A 16,319-nucleotide genomic window follows, 5' to 3' on the forward strand; every position below is an offset into this window, starting at 1 on the left:
GATTGTACCAAAAAATAATATAAATTTTTGAACGCATTTGATTTAGATCAAAAATTCTTTCAGTGACTTGAAGAACTCAACACCCGGCACAAGCTGATTCCTTTTGGTGCTGAAATTCGCTAAATTAAATTTAATACAGAATATTTTATTTCCATCGAAAATGATCAACGACTTCACATTAAAAAATTTGAAAATAATATTTTCAAAAAGATTGGAATACTTCACGAATGTTTCATATTTTAACATTCAAAATCGGACCACTAGTCACTGAGATGTCGACATTGGAAATTGGAGGGTTGTTTAGGTCGAGACTTAGAAAACATCAATTATCCTGATTTTAAATCTTTGCATGGCAATATCTAGAAAAATATAGAGAATTTTATCAGCTTTTTAAAAATATATCAATTCCAAAATGTTTGCCCACTTTTTGGGCACTAATTTCAAAAGTGAATAATTACGACTTATTTCAAAAATGTTACATAAAATGACTTTTACTTGAAAAGGATGCACTTTAGCAAAATTGCATTTAAGTATTTTTTGATTACAAATTCGATTTTACATCAAAACGTAACTTAATCCACCTGTAGGTGGTTGGTGCCTTCCTCTCATTTATAGAGTGATTACAATCCCCTAAAGTGTCCACATGGTTTATGGATCTCCCCTAACGTGATCGCAGCACCTAAGAGGTCCTAATAAAAATAAGTGAGGAGTAAAAAAAATCGACTTCCTACAGACTTTTTGTGACGATTATACAGACACCCCCTTTCAGGAAAATGGCATCCCTCTACAAGGCTTTTTTTTATGGCGATTAGACGGGACCATTTGAGGTTATGTAAATTCAGACCATTTTTTAAACTGCTTGTAAATTTAGATAGGTAAGTCAGATCTTGAAAATTCTTAATCCACAAGAAAGGTCTTTTCATATGATTTCTAAAAATATATAACATGTGAGAGTTTCATGAAAAAACCACCCTTTTTACCATAATTTTAATTTAATATGAAGCAGTTTTTTTAACATAACTTTTTAAATACATGATAAAACTGCATGAATTTAAATAGCAACTTAGGGGACGTTAAGACGAATCGATTAAAACCATTCCGGCCAAAATCGGTTGAGCCTGTGACGAGATATTCCAGTGACATTGATTTGGTACACAAGTCTACATACAGCCAAACACACAGACATTTGCTCAGCTGGTGATTCTGAGTCGATATGTACAAATGAAGGTAGGTCTAGGAGGTCTAACTAAAAAGTTCGTTTTTCGAGTGATTTTATAGCCTTTCCTCAGTAAAGTGAGAAAGGCAAAAATGAAGATGAAATTTTTTTGCGACCAATATTTCGATGTTTTGAAAAAAACAGTGTTGATTCAAAAATTCATAACTCGGTCAAAGATGTGTTGCTCGTTCTGGAAATTTCTGAAAAATTGGCATTTGATGTTCCCTAAAACATATTTACAGCAATCCATTTGAAAAAAGCCTAAATAAAAAATTCAAAAAAATTCAGGGGGTTCCTTGGCCAAAATAGTTAGACCAGTAATTTTGATATCCTACAACTTTGCCCAAGACACCTAATCGATCAAAAAATTCCTTCAAAAGATAGATTTTTGAATTTTCATATACCATTTTGTATGGGCAGTTGCCAAATTTGTATGGAAAATAATATGGACAAACTTATGATGCAAAATGACTTCTTTGGGAATACCAAAGGCACCAAAAAAGTTTCAGCCGGATTAAAAAGTACAAAAAAAAAATTAAATGACCGAAATCTCAGAGAATTGCTAAAGAATCTAATAAACTGAAAACAATCTGAAAAGCATTTATAGCATTGGTAACCATATTTAGCATGTTTGGGCTCGTTTAAAAATTGTTTGAACTTTTATAAAATTCTAATGTACAGCACAGCAGAAAAAAAACTTACGCGCAAAAAAATGTTTGTTCAGTTTAACGAAAACAACTTCCTCATTAGCATTTTTTACTAGATCTAATAACAATAACCTAACAAAATCTCAAACGAAAGTGTCATTGTTTCTATTTCCATTAAACGCAACGCAAATATTTGCCATAAACACGACACATCGTTCCAGTCAACCGCCTGCTAAAAAGTAATCAAACTAAACCATTTTATGTCGAAGAGAGTCGGCTGCCGCCGATGGCCACAAGCAAGGACAAGAGGCCGCAGAGCCAGCGACAAAAAAAAAACTTTGAATAAAAACAAACAATCCCATTCATCTTCCGCTCAGCTCTCCGCGTTCTGTGCACGCTCTCTTTCTCTAAAATTTTAATTCACTCTCCTCCATCGCAATGTTCTCATCTCGAAGGATTCAAGCTTCAAGCTGCTGCCGCCGCTGCGATGCAGAGCAGGAAATTATTGTACAGTAAATATGCGCCTGTGTGCGTGTTCTCGTTTACTCTTTCTCGCTCCTTCCCCCTTTCACACGCACACGAAATCTGTCGCACATCTGACCAGGCAAAAGCATGGACAGAATCAAAAGTTCAATCCTCTCTCTCTCTCTCTCTTGGCGTGCAGCTGCCCGCTTTGCGTGCGTGTGTGTGTGTGTATTTATATTGTCGGTTGATTCGTTCTCGATCGCACCCGTTCATCACACCGACACGTGCAGGCCAGGGCGGCCAAAGCGTGCAAGTAAATGTGTGGAGTTAATAAATTTGTTTTATTCGGTTTTAACGCATGCAATAATAATCAATAATTAAAATTTACTTTGGAGAAAGATAAGTTCTAGAGTACTTTTTCAAAAGGTCCTATGCGCCAAAAGTAAACAAACTGAGTTATTCAATGCATGACGTTCTGCATATCCAAAACTACACTATCCTCAAACCCGATTTCTTCTAAGTATTTAATTTTTAAAAATATTAGCGAAATGCAAAATAACCTATGAGCATTCTCTTAAATTTTTATACAAAATAATTTACGTCGTTTTACCTCTCAGTGTCCTATGTGCATTCAGTAAAATGATGCACATACGACAATAACAAATCAACCTATGTACAATTTTAAATATATTTCAATCATTATGCACATACGCTAATATAATAACGACGTATGTACGCATTTTATTGAATAATTAGAAAGTAATGATAGATTTTTTTATATCCATATATCTTTTAAAAAATAATGTTTGTCTAGAATCCGGTTAACGTGTAGACGTCAGCTGTAAGAGAGTATGAAATGTTTCAATGCCTGACACAGCAAAAGAGAAGAGCGAAATTTAACCATATGAGCTCTCTCTCCCGAATCTGGCGGATACGACTCCCAGCATGACATACCAAAACAACTCAAAAAACAGCATAAAATATGTTTTTTGTTTTGGTTCATAGGATCGCGGACAGATCATTGTTGTGGACTGTTTGAGTTTTAAAAGAAAAGTGTCGGAGGGCGAAGGATTGCGTTACAAGTGTTTTTCTTCTGTGCCTCTGTTTTTTTTGTGAACCGATGCTTTCCGTTTTTCCAGACTCCTCCCAAACGGCATCAAGTTGGCAACCTAACCGACTCGTTCATGGCCCTGGCAGTTTAGCAGCGTTCGATTCATACGAGCACTTTACCCAGTACTCGGATGAGATCGTGGACTTGTTCGGGGACATGACTTCGAGGCGTTCGTACAATTTTAAATATATTTCAATCATTATGCACATACGCTAATATAATAACGACGTATGTACGCATTTTATTGAATAATTAGAAAGTAATGATAGATTTTTTTATATCCATATATCTTTTAAAAAATAATGTTTGTCTAGAATCCGGTTAACGTGTAGACGTCAGCTGTAAGAGAGTATGAAATGTTTCAATGCCTGACACAGCAAAAGAGAAGAGCGAAATTTAACCATATGAGCTCTCTCTCCCGAATCTGGCGGATACGACTCCCAGCATGACATACCAAAACAACTCAAAAAACAGCATAAAATATGTTTTTTGTTTTGGTTCATAGGATCGCGGACAGATCATTGTTGTGGACTGTTTGAGTTTTAAAAGAAAAGTGTCGGAGGGCGAAGGATTGCGGCAACAAAAAAATACGGTAAGTAGGGTGGAAAATTACCGTGATTCCCAAAGATGATTCCTGGACCATGGGATCGGCTCCGAAAGGCGTTCCTGTGCAAGAGGGCGAATATTTGTTTGGCCTTCCGGGTTGGTTTTGCCGGTACCGTGGCTATTATTTGGCTTTCCGGATGGGTTTTCTTGGTTCCGTGGCTATCTGGAAGTTGTCCCTGTGCAAAAGGGACGATGCTTTTTGGCCGCCTGGATAGATTTTGTCCGTTCCATGGCCATCCGGATGGCCAAAAAGCATCATCCCTCTTGCGCAGGGAAGCCTTCCGGATGGCCACGGAACCGACAAAAAAACATCCGGAAGGCCAGAAAACATCCCACCTTTTTGGCCAGGGACGACTTCGGATGGCCACGGTACCGGTTAACACATTTCAGGAGGGAAATGTTATCCTGTTAAATTTAATAAACCTTAACCTTAAACTACTTTTTCATCACCCGCAGCACTGCTTTACGGTACCTGGTCCCCCGACAACGACCAACCAAGCGGCGGCGGACGTTGTACGGAGGACGCTTCTAGAAACCTTAAAAAAGAGCGCGCCATCCGCTTTATGGTCATGGTCTGTCAGAGAACCTCAAGACGAACGTCGAGTACATTAAGATTGCCGGAACCCGGGCGGATCGGCTATCAACAACTTCGCCAACGGCAAACTCATAATTACGCACGCAGATGCAGGTCGTCTGGGCCGCTTGGGACAACGTGTCCGAGAATCCAAAAATGCACGAGCTGCTGAGACTAGTGTTTCTGAGGCCACCGGAGCGGGCGGAAACATAGATGTTGCGGCGGTTAAGGGGTTATAGTTTTTAAATAAAATTAAGTGTGTGCTCACACCAACCTCTGACTTTTTTTTATCGATTTACATGTATGTAACCCCTTAAGTTCCCGGTGCTTTTACGTCGAGGTGCGTTTGGTCATTGTTTCTTGAGGGGCGAAAAACTACAAATTGCACTTAAGGAACTCTCGACTCAGGTGATTTCCGTACGACACAAAAATATCTGATCACGCTGCAAGAGACGAATAGTTTCATGAAGAATTGATCACCAAGCGGATCCAGTCGGACAAACCGTACATTATTATGGGTTATAAAGGCTCTGCCGAAGCGCTCCAATAACGACGTGTTGTTCCTGACTACGCAGGGCATCGTCCAGCTAGAGCAGCGCCACCGTAACGGAATACGCGGTCGCATGGCGGCCGTGCAATATCTGTCAGTACTACGCCGTGGTTTTTCAGTTCCAGCATGGACACTACGACAAGTGCGTCGCGGCTTCGTCGTCGTGATGATCTTTTCTCACAGCCAGCCATAAACGACCTGGGTTTACGGAGGAATTGGCTGCTAATCTGAGCGAACTTACCTCGCTGAAGAATCGCTTGTGACTCTTCGCGCTCGACAGGTCCTAATAGCTGCTCATCAGCCAGCTTAAGAACTACGTCACAACCAGATAAAGTCCATCTGTCTGTCTAAGAGCACGAAAACCTGCAGTGGTTGATCTTTTCGGATGTTCCCATCTTGGATATTCCGCACGACTACCTTTCTCCCAATCAAATCGTTTTCCGCATGACGGATTCATTCCGCTTCGAATTCCGCTTCGAAAATTGCTTCGAAATTTTCTAAACAGATTGTCTGATTGGGTGCCGTTTCGATTCCGTTTGAGCATTTTTTGCACAAGGGCGACACCTGCTGGTGTACAGCGGAACCTTGATGACATTTCGCCGAGTTTCGCCGAAGCGGTTTTTCGTCAGTGTGTGAGTGAGTTGACATCAAAAGAAATGTCAAACGCGTTTCAACTTGAAATTTCTAAGAGCGTCATCGGAAGAGCCTCGATTATTTTCAATCGGATTTTCCGGATTCTGATAGAAAAATCAAAGTTTATGGGCGGATTTGTTTATTGCCAAGTGCCCCACGACCAGGAACGCTGCCGTTTGTATATGGACCGTGGGCCGGATCTGTCCTGCGTGCGTTGCTGGTGAGTTTGGTTAAAATTTGAACTTTTTTTTTATCCCCAACTGATTTGACGACGATTCTAGGAATTTGTTCATACCTGGCCTACTAGTGCGAGTGACTCAACAAGCAGACGAACCCGGTCCAGCGAACATGCGTTGATTTGCTCCCATTCAACTTGGCCAATTGTTATCGCTGGTACCGGCATGAGTGGCGAACGGACTTCTCCGTCGGACAAAGAGATCAACGGAACTTGTCCTTCTGCATTTCCAGCGGATTCTTTATTGGAAAACAGGTAGCCCAAACAGACGCGCGGAAATGCACAAGCCGGCAGCTGGACTGTTGCCGCCACCACCACCAACCATTGTCATCCTGCCGGAGTAGTGTTCCGTACTGCCGGACCACAATATATTGTAAAATTACAAATTTTAAGTAATTAAAACACGGGATTCATGGTGGGGAGAGTGTTTTTTAAATTAATTTTGAATATAAATAAAAACTGCCTAAAATAGGCCAAAAGTTGAATCAGTTTTGAATTCCAATTAAATCAAAACAAAAAGAAAATCAAAAAGAAAAAAGAAGAAGAAGCAGCTGTCAAAGCTTACCCGTCTGTTCCGTTTCAATTCCGTTTGAATTCCGCTTGAACCGATTTGCGGCGAAAACTCAAACGGAACCGGTTGTTGCGTTTGAAGCGGAATTCGTTTCCGAATCTAAAACGAACACTGTTTAGAATTCGAATCGAACTTTTTTCGCTCAAGCGAAATTCTAAACGGAATTCAAACGGAACGTGCTGAGTGGGCTACCTCTGTTATCGTGCAGTCTGCAATGCAATGCTAGATTACGTCCATTGGGCGTACTCGTCTGCAGCATCCGTCCGGCAAAGTCCCGCTGATCAACTTCCAATTCTTGCTGCCAACAGCACATCCACAGCACAGCACGTTACAAGTGTTTTTCTTCTGTGCCTCTGTTTTTTTTGTGAACCGATGCTTTCCGTTTTTCCAGACTCCTCCCAAACGGCATCAAGTTGGCAACCTAACCGACTCGTTCATGGCCCTGGCAGTTTAGCAGCGTTCGATTCATACGAGCACTTTACCCAGTACTCGGATGAGATCGTGGACTTGTTCGGGGACATGACTTCGAGGCGTTCGTTAACCTGAAGATGCTGGAGGTGGTAAATGCGCGCGGACCGCCGCATAAGCACCTCGATCATTGCAATTGATTCCAGTTTTGTGCGACTTGCGCTCTTCAAATCCCAAGCTGACCTCACCCGTCGGCCAAGCAACAGCCGTAGAACCCGTTCGGAGATCCAACCCCTGAGATCGGAATAATTCTTTGGCGAAGAGCAAGTTTCTCAGGGCAGCTCCTGAATCAACAACTTGCATCCTTCGTTACCGCAGGTTCAACCGATCGCTCACCGAAGCAAGTTAACCAAGACCATGCGGCCGATACAACGCGACCAACCCGAACGCGGTCACCGAAACTCATCTGGACATCTTCAAAGCTGGTGCCGATTACATCGTGATCAACACGTACCTCTATCGCATGACCATCCCGTGTCAATTAGATCGCTATTAGATTTCGTTCCAGTGCAAAAACGGCGACAAAACATGTACAATATGTTGCGCCAATATGAAATAAAGTCAATGAATTTAGTTATACATTTTACAAATCATAACCTTACAAAAAATACAGTCAAAAATCGTGAATCTAAGGTCAAACTTATTGCTCAGACTAAGCCTTTTCTTTAGGGACAGCATCATCTTATGGCTTTTGAACATCCTCCGGTTCCGGTTCCTTCTGCGAACCTTTTCCGTCCTTTGCTGCACTTTTCTCTTCTCCAACCTTTGACTCAATCTCTTTAGCAGCAACCTTCTGGCCAGACTACATCTCGTTCTGCTTCTCGATTCCAGAAACATGGCGTCCCCGTCATCCTAGGTGAAAATCTCCATCAAGTTGTACATATGCAGCTGCGAAAACTGCGGCACGATACTAATCAGCGTCAGCCCTTTGATCAGTTCGACGATCACTGCCAGCTCCGAATGCTTCAGGTTCGCCTTGTTGTCCCGGTTCATTTCGGCGAGCCCGGTGATGACGCTCTCGCGTTCCAGTCCGTTGTTTAATCGCCGGTGGAAGATGATCACGAACGTTTTTGGTTGCCTCACAAAGTATCGTTCGAACAGAGAGCCGGCGTCGCCAATAGTGTCCTTCAGGTTGGCCTTGGTGATTACGTCGATCGGCATCAACCGCAGAATGTTGCAGCTCTTTTTATTATTGGTTTCGGTCTCGTCCCGCCGAATCTTGAGCACAGTTTAGGTTAGGTAGAAAGCAGATATTTTTCATCCCGGTGTCCACCGACTCAAACCGGTCCTTTTTCTTCTTCGTTTGGTCGCTTTGGCTTGCTTTTCCACCAGCACCGAAATGTCTTCCTCGACCTCTTCTCACTCTGCCGCGCCTTCTTCGGTAGGTTGTTCCTTTGTTGTAGGCGGCGATTCTCCCCCCATCGTCGGCATATACGTTCAGCAACCGGTACGCGTCCACGGTGCAGTTCCGCTCGCGGATGTTGTACATCACCAGGATCCGCGCTAGCCCGCCTCCAGGTAATCCGCCACTTTGGCATAAAAATTGTGCGCATGCAGTGCTGCTGGGGGGCTATCGGAACACTTGTTTATAAGTGATAAATAATATGTTTACACTACTTGGGCCAAAAACTTTCAAAAACGAAGGATTAAAACATGTAGTATGTGCGCTCACAGCACGATAGGCGGATAAGATAATTTACCATGTCAAATTATCCTATGCGCCAAAGTAAACAATGATGATTGTTTACATTGGCGCATTGGTTAATTTGGCATCGTAAATTATCCTACCCGCCACCCATCTGACAGAAGGCTCATTGGAAAATAACGGCTTCTCTCTCCTCTCACGCGCTGGAAGCATTGAAATATTTCATGCTCTTCGTCAGCTGTTGCCTACACGTTGCGAGAGGGTTGGACATACACTGTTATCAAAAAAGTATTGTTTTTTAAATCGAGATTTAAATTTTATTTCATAATGTTTTATGTGCAATGCCACATGAATATAGTCCAATGCGTTAAGTCTTATGTGCAAAAATTGTTCTATGAAACGTGTCCTATGTGCACTCACAGGTTGTATGAACCAAATTGCGTCAGAACTAAGTGTAATCTTGTCTTTTATATAATCCCGAGATGTACACTTGAAAAGCATTACTCTAGACCCATTTGGGCGTTTTCAGAATCGAAAAATACCCAAACGTGTTTGAATGGGATTTAAAAATGTGCACCAAAACTTTATCATCAAATTTCTCAGATTGAGGTTTTTGCACATAGGACCTTTTGAAAAAGTACTCTAGAGTTGATCTTAAATTATTCCAAAATAATCGTCTAATTCTTTATCATGATCCTATGAAATGTGATCCGTTTACAGAATTCTCTCGGCGGTAAAAACAACGCAGTAGGGCTGGCAGCTTTATATTTTGTAATACATTTTCGGGTGTTCTCGAGTGTACTGCAATTATTAATAATGCCAAGAAAAGTGCTTGGGGCGTAATCTAAAATCACAAGACTTTCCAGCATGCTTTCTCGGACTGGCTGCGTTTGTGTTAAATTATATAGATAGATAGATTAGATTAGATAATCATCTTATTCTTTATCTTCTAGTCCACAATTCGGATTCAATGATTTGAATGCAATTTCATCTGAATTAGGATTCGTTTAAAAATTACGAGACCGGTGATGTAGGTAGCCCCGGTCTAACCTAGAGGTTAGGTCGTTAGCTCAATCCAGGTGTAGGAGTCGCCTCCCTGGGTCCTGCCTCGGTGGAGTCGCTGGTAGGCAGTTGGACTAACAAATCAAAGGCCGTCAGTTCGAATCACGGGGTGGATGGAAACAGAGGTGTAAAAAGAGGTTTGCAATTGCCTCAACAATTAAACCTCCGGACACCTAGTTTCAACTAGGAATCTCTCAATCGAGAACGCCAAGGTAATGATGTAGAGCGAACTTTTTTTTTGACTTATTTATAACACAAACTTTTTCAGTCAAATAATGTATTTTTTTTTACTCCAGTTTGAGTTTTCAAATCACAAAAAGCACCACAAACTATCGGGAGCTCCGTTTAGCAAAAAGTTGTGTAGGTGATCGATTCTGTGGTACCTATAAATTGGCAGACAGTTGAAATTAGAGCCAAATCCATGCAGGTAAGGTCGATAACTTTGTATGAAAACCTACTTAACCGTTTTTAGTTTTTAATCACAGTTTTTTTGTGCCGAAAGAATGCTATTACTATTATTTGTTTGAACTATTTAAGAAATAGAACATTTCTTGTAACAAAACGGAAATACGTCAGCCCAGGGTTTACAAAAATTTAAAACCTGCGATTCTGCGAAATTTTGAGAGAAAAGTAAAAGAAGAGAAACGTTTGAAAAAAAAAATAAAAGAAAAGAGATGTTTTTCGCCATAAACAGATTCGCTATTTTCACAAATAAATTTTACAATTCTGGAGCAAGCGGATCCACAATTTTAAATAGTTACTCAGAAGACCGTCATTTTCTCGTTTTGTTCCAAATTTTACAGGTAAAACCGACGCAACAGCTTGTATTTCTACGAAACATTGAAAATGGCTTTGATAAAATATCCGGAGAATCCTGTATTCCAGCATTTTTCAACTGGGGTACTTCTAGCACTTCTAGACCAACCTTCACGTGTACATATCGGCTCAGAATCAAATTCGAAGCAAATGTTTACGTTCTGCTACAAAACAATTTGGGCTAAGTTCGGAAGATTGATAAAGAGTGGTTTTGAACGAAAACTCGTCATGTTATATGTTTGTAGAGATGTACGAAAAAAAAAAACGATTCCGACGAGTCCAAAATTTGAAGATCTGAAAACACTATCGAAATTATGAGCACTAAAATGTAAATTATACACTTCGGTGAGGCCGAATCTCAAATATTTTGCTAAAAAAGATGTCCGGATCAATCGACCAACGAGAAAATTAGTGATCTGACAACCCTATCAAAAATTACGAATATATGAAGTAACATTTTGTGTTTTTGTATTTTATCATTTTGGCACTTTAGAAGATAAAAAAACGGTATTCAATACACCTTAAGGTGGTTGATGCCTTCTTCACATCATAATACTTTTGAGAGTGGTGTCAGAATTTCAATCTTTCATATTCATTGCAAAGGTCTTTTTATTACGCATCCCACGAGGGTTCGCATGATAGATCCGGACAACGTTTCCATCAAAATATGGGAGATTCGGCCTCAACAATGTCTGTAAAAAACAATTAAGTGCTAATAAATTTTGATGTGGTTGCCAGATCTTTAATGTGTTGGGCTCATTGGAAAGGTCTTTTGATTACCTTTCTAAAAATGTACCATTCAAAAATACAAAACCACCACAACCTTTCGGATTTGAGTAAAAGTAGTATTTTAAACCTAACTTTTGAACTAATCTTGATAATTTTCAATAGCGACTTATGACCCCGAGGCGTTTCGAATGAGTCTAAAAAGGACAAAAGCAATTATCACACTGTCAAATTTGACAAAAATGGGGTCCTATAAGCTTGACCTTTTCAAACAAAACACTAGATTTTTTTTTGTCGTCTAAATCTATCATTCGCAAGGTGGGCACGTTGACTTCTTCGACCGTGTAAGGGTAAATATTTGAGACTCTTATTGAAAACATCAGATTCTTTTGTTTTTTATTCATTGGGCTGGCAGATTTTGGAGAATCAAAGCAAAACAATGTGGATTTGTAAACAACCAGTCTGTCTATCTGTCAGTGGATGTTTACATTTGACATGAGCAGGATAGCCTGCTTGTTTACAAATCCACATTGGCCGATTTACATTGTTTTGCTCGAATTTCATATGTTTTTCGATGAATTGATGAAGTGAAATCTACATAAATCTGATATTTATACCGTCTATTCTTTTCAAAGCAGGTTCAATTTTAACAAAAGATTAGAATAAATCTGGAGTTTTCTTTTAAAAGGTCCAATAAACCAAATTTTCAGTTTTTGCTTTTTGGGTGTTTTTAATACCCCTGACTCAAAGTGGTTTCAAAAACACAAAAAGGCAAAAACTGAAAATTTGGTTTATTGGACCTTTTTAAAAAAAAAACTCCAGAAATGAATGAATGATCTTCAAGGTGATTTTTCAAAATCAAATCAAAACATCCTGAAAATCCCAGCATCTTGCAGCACTGCTCAGCGTTCTGCATCCCAGCCGAAAAGGGCTCCGCGTACAAAGTAGGCCCTGCCCGACGACCACCGACCGTGTCTCCCAACGACACACACACAAACAAAACCCAGCACCACACCACGAGGGAGCAGGTGGGGGTGGTGTTTGGTCGGGAGAAAAGAGAAGCAGCAGCAACAGAAAAAAACACGGGACAAGAAAGATGTGGGGAAAATATGCAAGAAAAGTATGAAACAAGAACAGAGGGAGCAAAAATCTCGTGTGCAAACGGCAAGAGAAGAGAAGTTTGGGGAAAAAATCAATTCCTCCTCCGCCAAAATGGTAATTTTCTTCCCACCACAATCCGTGACTACTCTCGTTTTCAATTATTTTTGTGTGTATGTTTTTTTTTCGTTCTGAGGTGGGGAGAATTGCTCAGATTGATTTTGTTTTTTATAGTTCTTTTGTAATGGTTGGAGGCATTAACAGTATGAGAAAAAGAAAAAAAATCACAAACCAATTCCAGCGAGCTAATTATCGTGTTCTGCGATGTTGTTTTGTAATCGATTTCGCTCTCTTCTACACGCTGCTTCCGCTTTTTGTTGTTTGTTCTTCTCTTTCGGTGCTCCTTCGCTGGCCTCTGCTTCCAGGTAATTCTCTCTACCAGGAATTTTCAGTTTACTTCAGGTAGTGTAGATTTCCTATGTTCTTGAACTACACGCGCACACACACACACGCCAACACACGACGCACATTCACGACTTTCGTGATTTTTTTTCTCGAGTTGTTTTCCAGAACAAAACAAGTTTGTTCTCCTTGCCGACGACGACGCACACTGAACTCGAAACTTTGGCAAAGCCTGTGCTGGCCTGCTAGGATGGATCCACAACACTCGACGGAAACTCCTTCGCTCTTTTTGCTTCCTTTCGCTCCCTCTCTCTTGTTAGCGCGTTTGCCAATATATTCCTTTCGGGGTTTCTTCTCTCCTTCTTCACCTCGTGTTCTTCGGCTGCTGCACAACAAAAGACTGGCTTGCTTGGATTTTTTGGTGGTCAAGGCACCGCGACAAAAGGAAGAAACAAACAGGCTCTTCTAAACGACGACGACGACGCACACTAAACTAACAAACTCCACTTGTTAGTGTCGTTGCCTGGTGCTGTTGTAAAAATTTACTACTCTTTTGGGCTCTAAACAAAATCGCGAACGGCCTGACGAACAATTACCGACGACGGCTGGTGTGGACACAACAACAACGGAACAAAAACACATTCGCTCTCCTCGAGTGGACGCGACGTTCTGAATTTGCTGAAACGGAAAATGCTCGAGCATAAACAGGCTACCGCGCCAGGCTGTCTTTGTGTTGGTAACGCAGAGAGAGAGAGAAAATTCTATGCGAGCGCGTGTGCATACGCTCTCTCGCGTTCTCTCTGTTTGGTTGTTTGCGTGTGTCGCGGCGGCTGGAGCGAATCAAAATGTATTTACATTTTTAATTACGACCATTTGCAAGATTGATTCATTACCAATCGATGCACACAGTACGGCAAGCATAAGATTCCCTCAACAGCACAATACAATCATTAACCTCTCTTCAACCAAGGAACAGCCCTTACAAACAACTTAGCAACGGCAAAGTGTGACCACCCACCCGACCGTCGGCAAGCTAAACACAGCGAAAATTCTTATTTAGTATTAGTAAACGGACCACAGTTTGTCGTTGGTGGTAGTACCGGTGTTAGTAGTGGTGATGTTTTCGCTCTCGCGGAAGCTAGTAAAAAGTGCTCAAACTCTCTCCGCGCTCTTTTCTCGTGCTCTCATGTTGTGAGTTGTTGCCGAGGGGACGTGCGATGGAATGGACAAATACGCGGGATTTTTTTTTAAATTTTGTCCTCGTTAAAATATAGTTTTTGTAGTTTTTTTTTGAAAAGGTCAAATAAACCAAATGTCCAGTTTTTGCTTTGAGCCCAGGGGTATTAAAAAACACCCAAAAAGCAAAAACTGAAAATTTGGTTTATTGGACCTTTTACAAAAAACTTCAGATTTCAAGAGTTTTTCAGGGCTGCGGAGTCGGGTCATATTTCAAGCGACTCCGACTCCGACTCCGGCTTTCTGGGATTAGCCGACTCCGACTCCGACTCCGGCTCCGTCTTTCAGATCCAACCGACTCCGACTTCAACTCCAACACCGGCCCACCAACTCTAGCCGACTCCGACTCCAGCTTTCAAAAAATGGTTGGCTCCGACTCCGACTCCACATATTTTTAAATATTTCAAAAGTTAGTTTACTATTAATTCGAAAACATTAATAAATAGGATTATTTAAAAACTCTTTAAGTGGAAAAAACCGGAAAAAGTTTCTAGTTTTACAAGTTTTGGACGTCATTAAAGCAGAAATAAAAAAAAACGCCAGTTTTGAAGGCATTTTCAGAAGAACAGTTTGGTAAGTAAGTTTGGATTAATTTACTTAAACTCAAATTTTCATTGATTAAAAGCTAAAATATTAAATTGTTATTTTTTTAATGATCATTAAAGAAAGCTGGCCTTAATGATTGATTTAACATATAAATTCAATTTGCTCACTTTTAACTTGACATTTATAAGAAGCACATTGACTATCATAGTCATCTTGTATTTTTAAATAACAATTTTGAACGAAACTTTTTTTTTAAACTTCCATTGAAATTCTTAAGACGTACATGGACATCACGCGAAGGCGTGATTATTATTACATATCAATGTATTTAAAAAAATCTTCGTGGTAAGAACGCTTAGGAGTCCTTTTCAAATATCCGTGACCTAGAAAATATTTTACCTCGGAATTTTGGATTTATATGAATTTTTATTTTTTTTTATATATATTTAAAAGGAGGCGCGCGATACTTCTTGCATCTTCACCTAAAACAAAGCTTTATGAATGGTCGACGGTCGTGCGCCTCCATGAAAATATATGAAAAAACTTAGAATTGCATAAAAAACAAAAATCCACAGGATAAATATTTTCTAGGTCACGGTAATTTTTTTATCTTGAAATCCTGTCCTATCCTGAAATCTTGAGATTTGTTCAACGATAATTTGCAACAATATCAAAATAGTTTACCTAAGGATCAACATTCTCAGACATTTTTAATTTTTTGTACAAAGTTATAAACAAAATGCGTATGTTGAGTTCCAAGTAATAGATTGTTATAATCGTTGAATATTTGTTGGAAGAGTTTTCCTGTCAGTGATTTTTTGTTTTCGATTTCCATAAATAGTGATTATTATTTATATTTGTTGATGTACCTCGTAACTTCTTTCCTGAACATTAATTACTTAAAACCACCCAGACATTTATTATCGGGGTGTAAGATGACTGTGTGTGTACTTTTTTCAGAAAGAACAAGATTAAATTTGGTCAATGAGTCAGTAGTGCGGTGCCAGTGTGGACGCGCAGTCCTGTTTTTTCGTGTTATTTTCCGTCTCTTTTATGTCGCTGTTCGAGTGCAAGGGGTGATTGGTCATTATAATTAAATAATGGCATCAGTAGTGCGGTGCCTGTGTGGACGCGCAGTCCTGTTTTTTCGTGTTATTTTCCGTCTCTTTTATGTCGCTGTTCGAGTGCATGGGGTGATTGGTCATTATAATTAAATAATGGCATCAGTAGTGCGGTGCCTGTGTGGACGCGCAGTCCTGTTTTTTCGTGTTATTTTCCTTCTCTTTTATGTCGCTGTTCGAGTGCATGGGGTGATTGGTCATTATAATTAAATAATGGCATCAGTAGTGCGGTGCCTGTGTGGACGCGCAGTCCTGTTTTTTCGTGTTATTTTCCGTCTCTTTTATGTCGCTGTTCGAGTGCATGGGGTGATTGGTCATTATAATTAAATAATGGCATCAGTAGTGCGGTGCCTGTGTGGACGCGCAGTCCTGTTTTTTCGTGTTATTTTCCGTCTCTTTTATGTCGCTGTTCGAGTGCAAGGGGTGATTGGTCATTATAATTAAATAATGGCATCAGTAGTGCGGTGCCTGTGTGGACGCGCAGTCCTGTTTTTTCGTGTTATTTTCCGTCTCTTTTATGTCGCTGTTCGAGTGCATGGGGTGATTGGTCATTATAATTAAATAATGGCATCAGTAGTGCGGTGCCTGTGT

At 40.3% G+C, this 16,319-nt stretch overlaps 1 protein-coding gene and 1 long non-coding RNA gene across 3 annotated transcripts in view; one reads left to right on the top strand and one right to left on the bottom strand.

Annotated features, from left to right (window-relative positions):
- Positions 1 to 13,513, bottom strand: part of LOC6039378 (RNA-binding protein Musashi homolog Rbp6) — a 92,133-nt gene extending 78,620 nt beyond the window's left edge. Inside the window, exon 1 of one of the 2 annotated variants that reach the window (XM_038262038.1) lies at positions 12,716 to 13,513. The gene's annotated coding sequence lies outside the window, so the exon portion shown is untranslated. The remainder of the gene's footprint in view (positions 1 to 12,715) is intronic. The other variant, XM_038262039.1, reaches the window with a different exon arrangement.
- On the top strand, positions 3,872 to 4,776 carry LOC119769473. Its single transcript, XR_005278372.1, has 2 exons — positions 3,872 to 4,031; positions 4,502 to 4,776. It is a non-coding gene; the product is annotated as an uncharacterized LOC119769473 (long non-coding RNA).
- Positions 13,514 to 16,319: the final 2,806 nt, after the last annotated feature.

The sequence above is a fragment of the Culex quinquefasciatus genome, chromosome 3 (genome assembly GCF_015732765.1).
Source record: "Culex quinquefasciatus strain JHB chromosome 3, VPISU_Cqui_1.0_pri_paternal, whole genome shotgun sequence".
NCBI classification, from domain to species: Eukaryota; Metazoa; Arthropoda; class Insecta; order Diptera; family Culicidae; genus Culex; species Culex quinquefasciatus.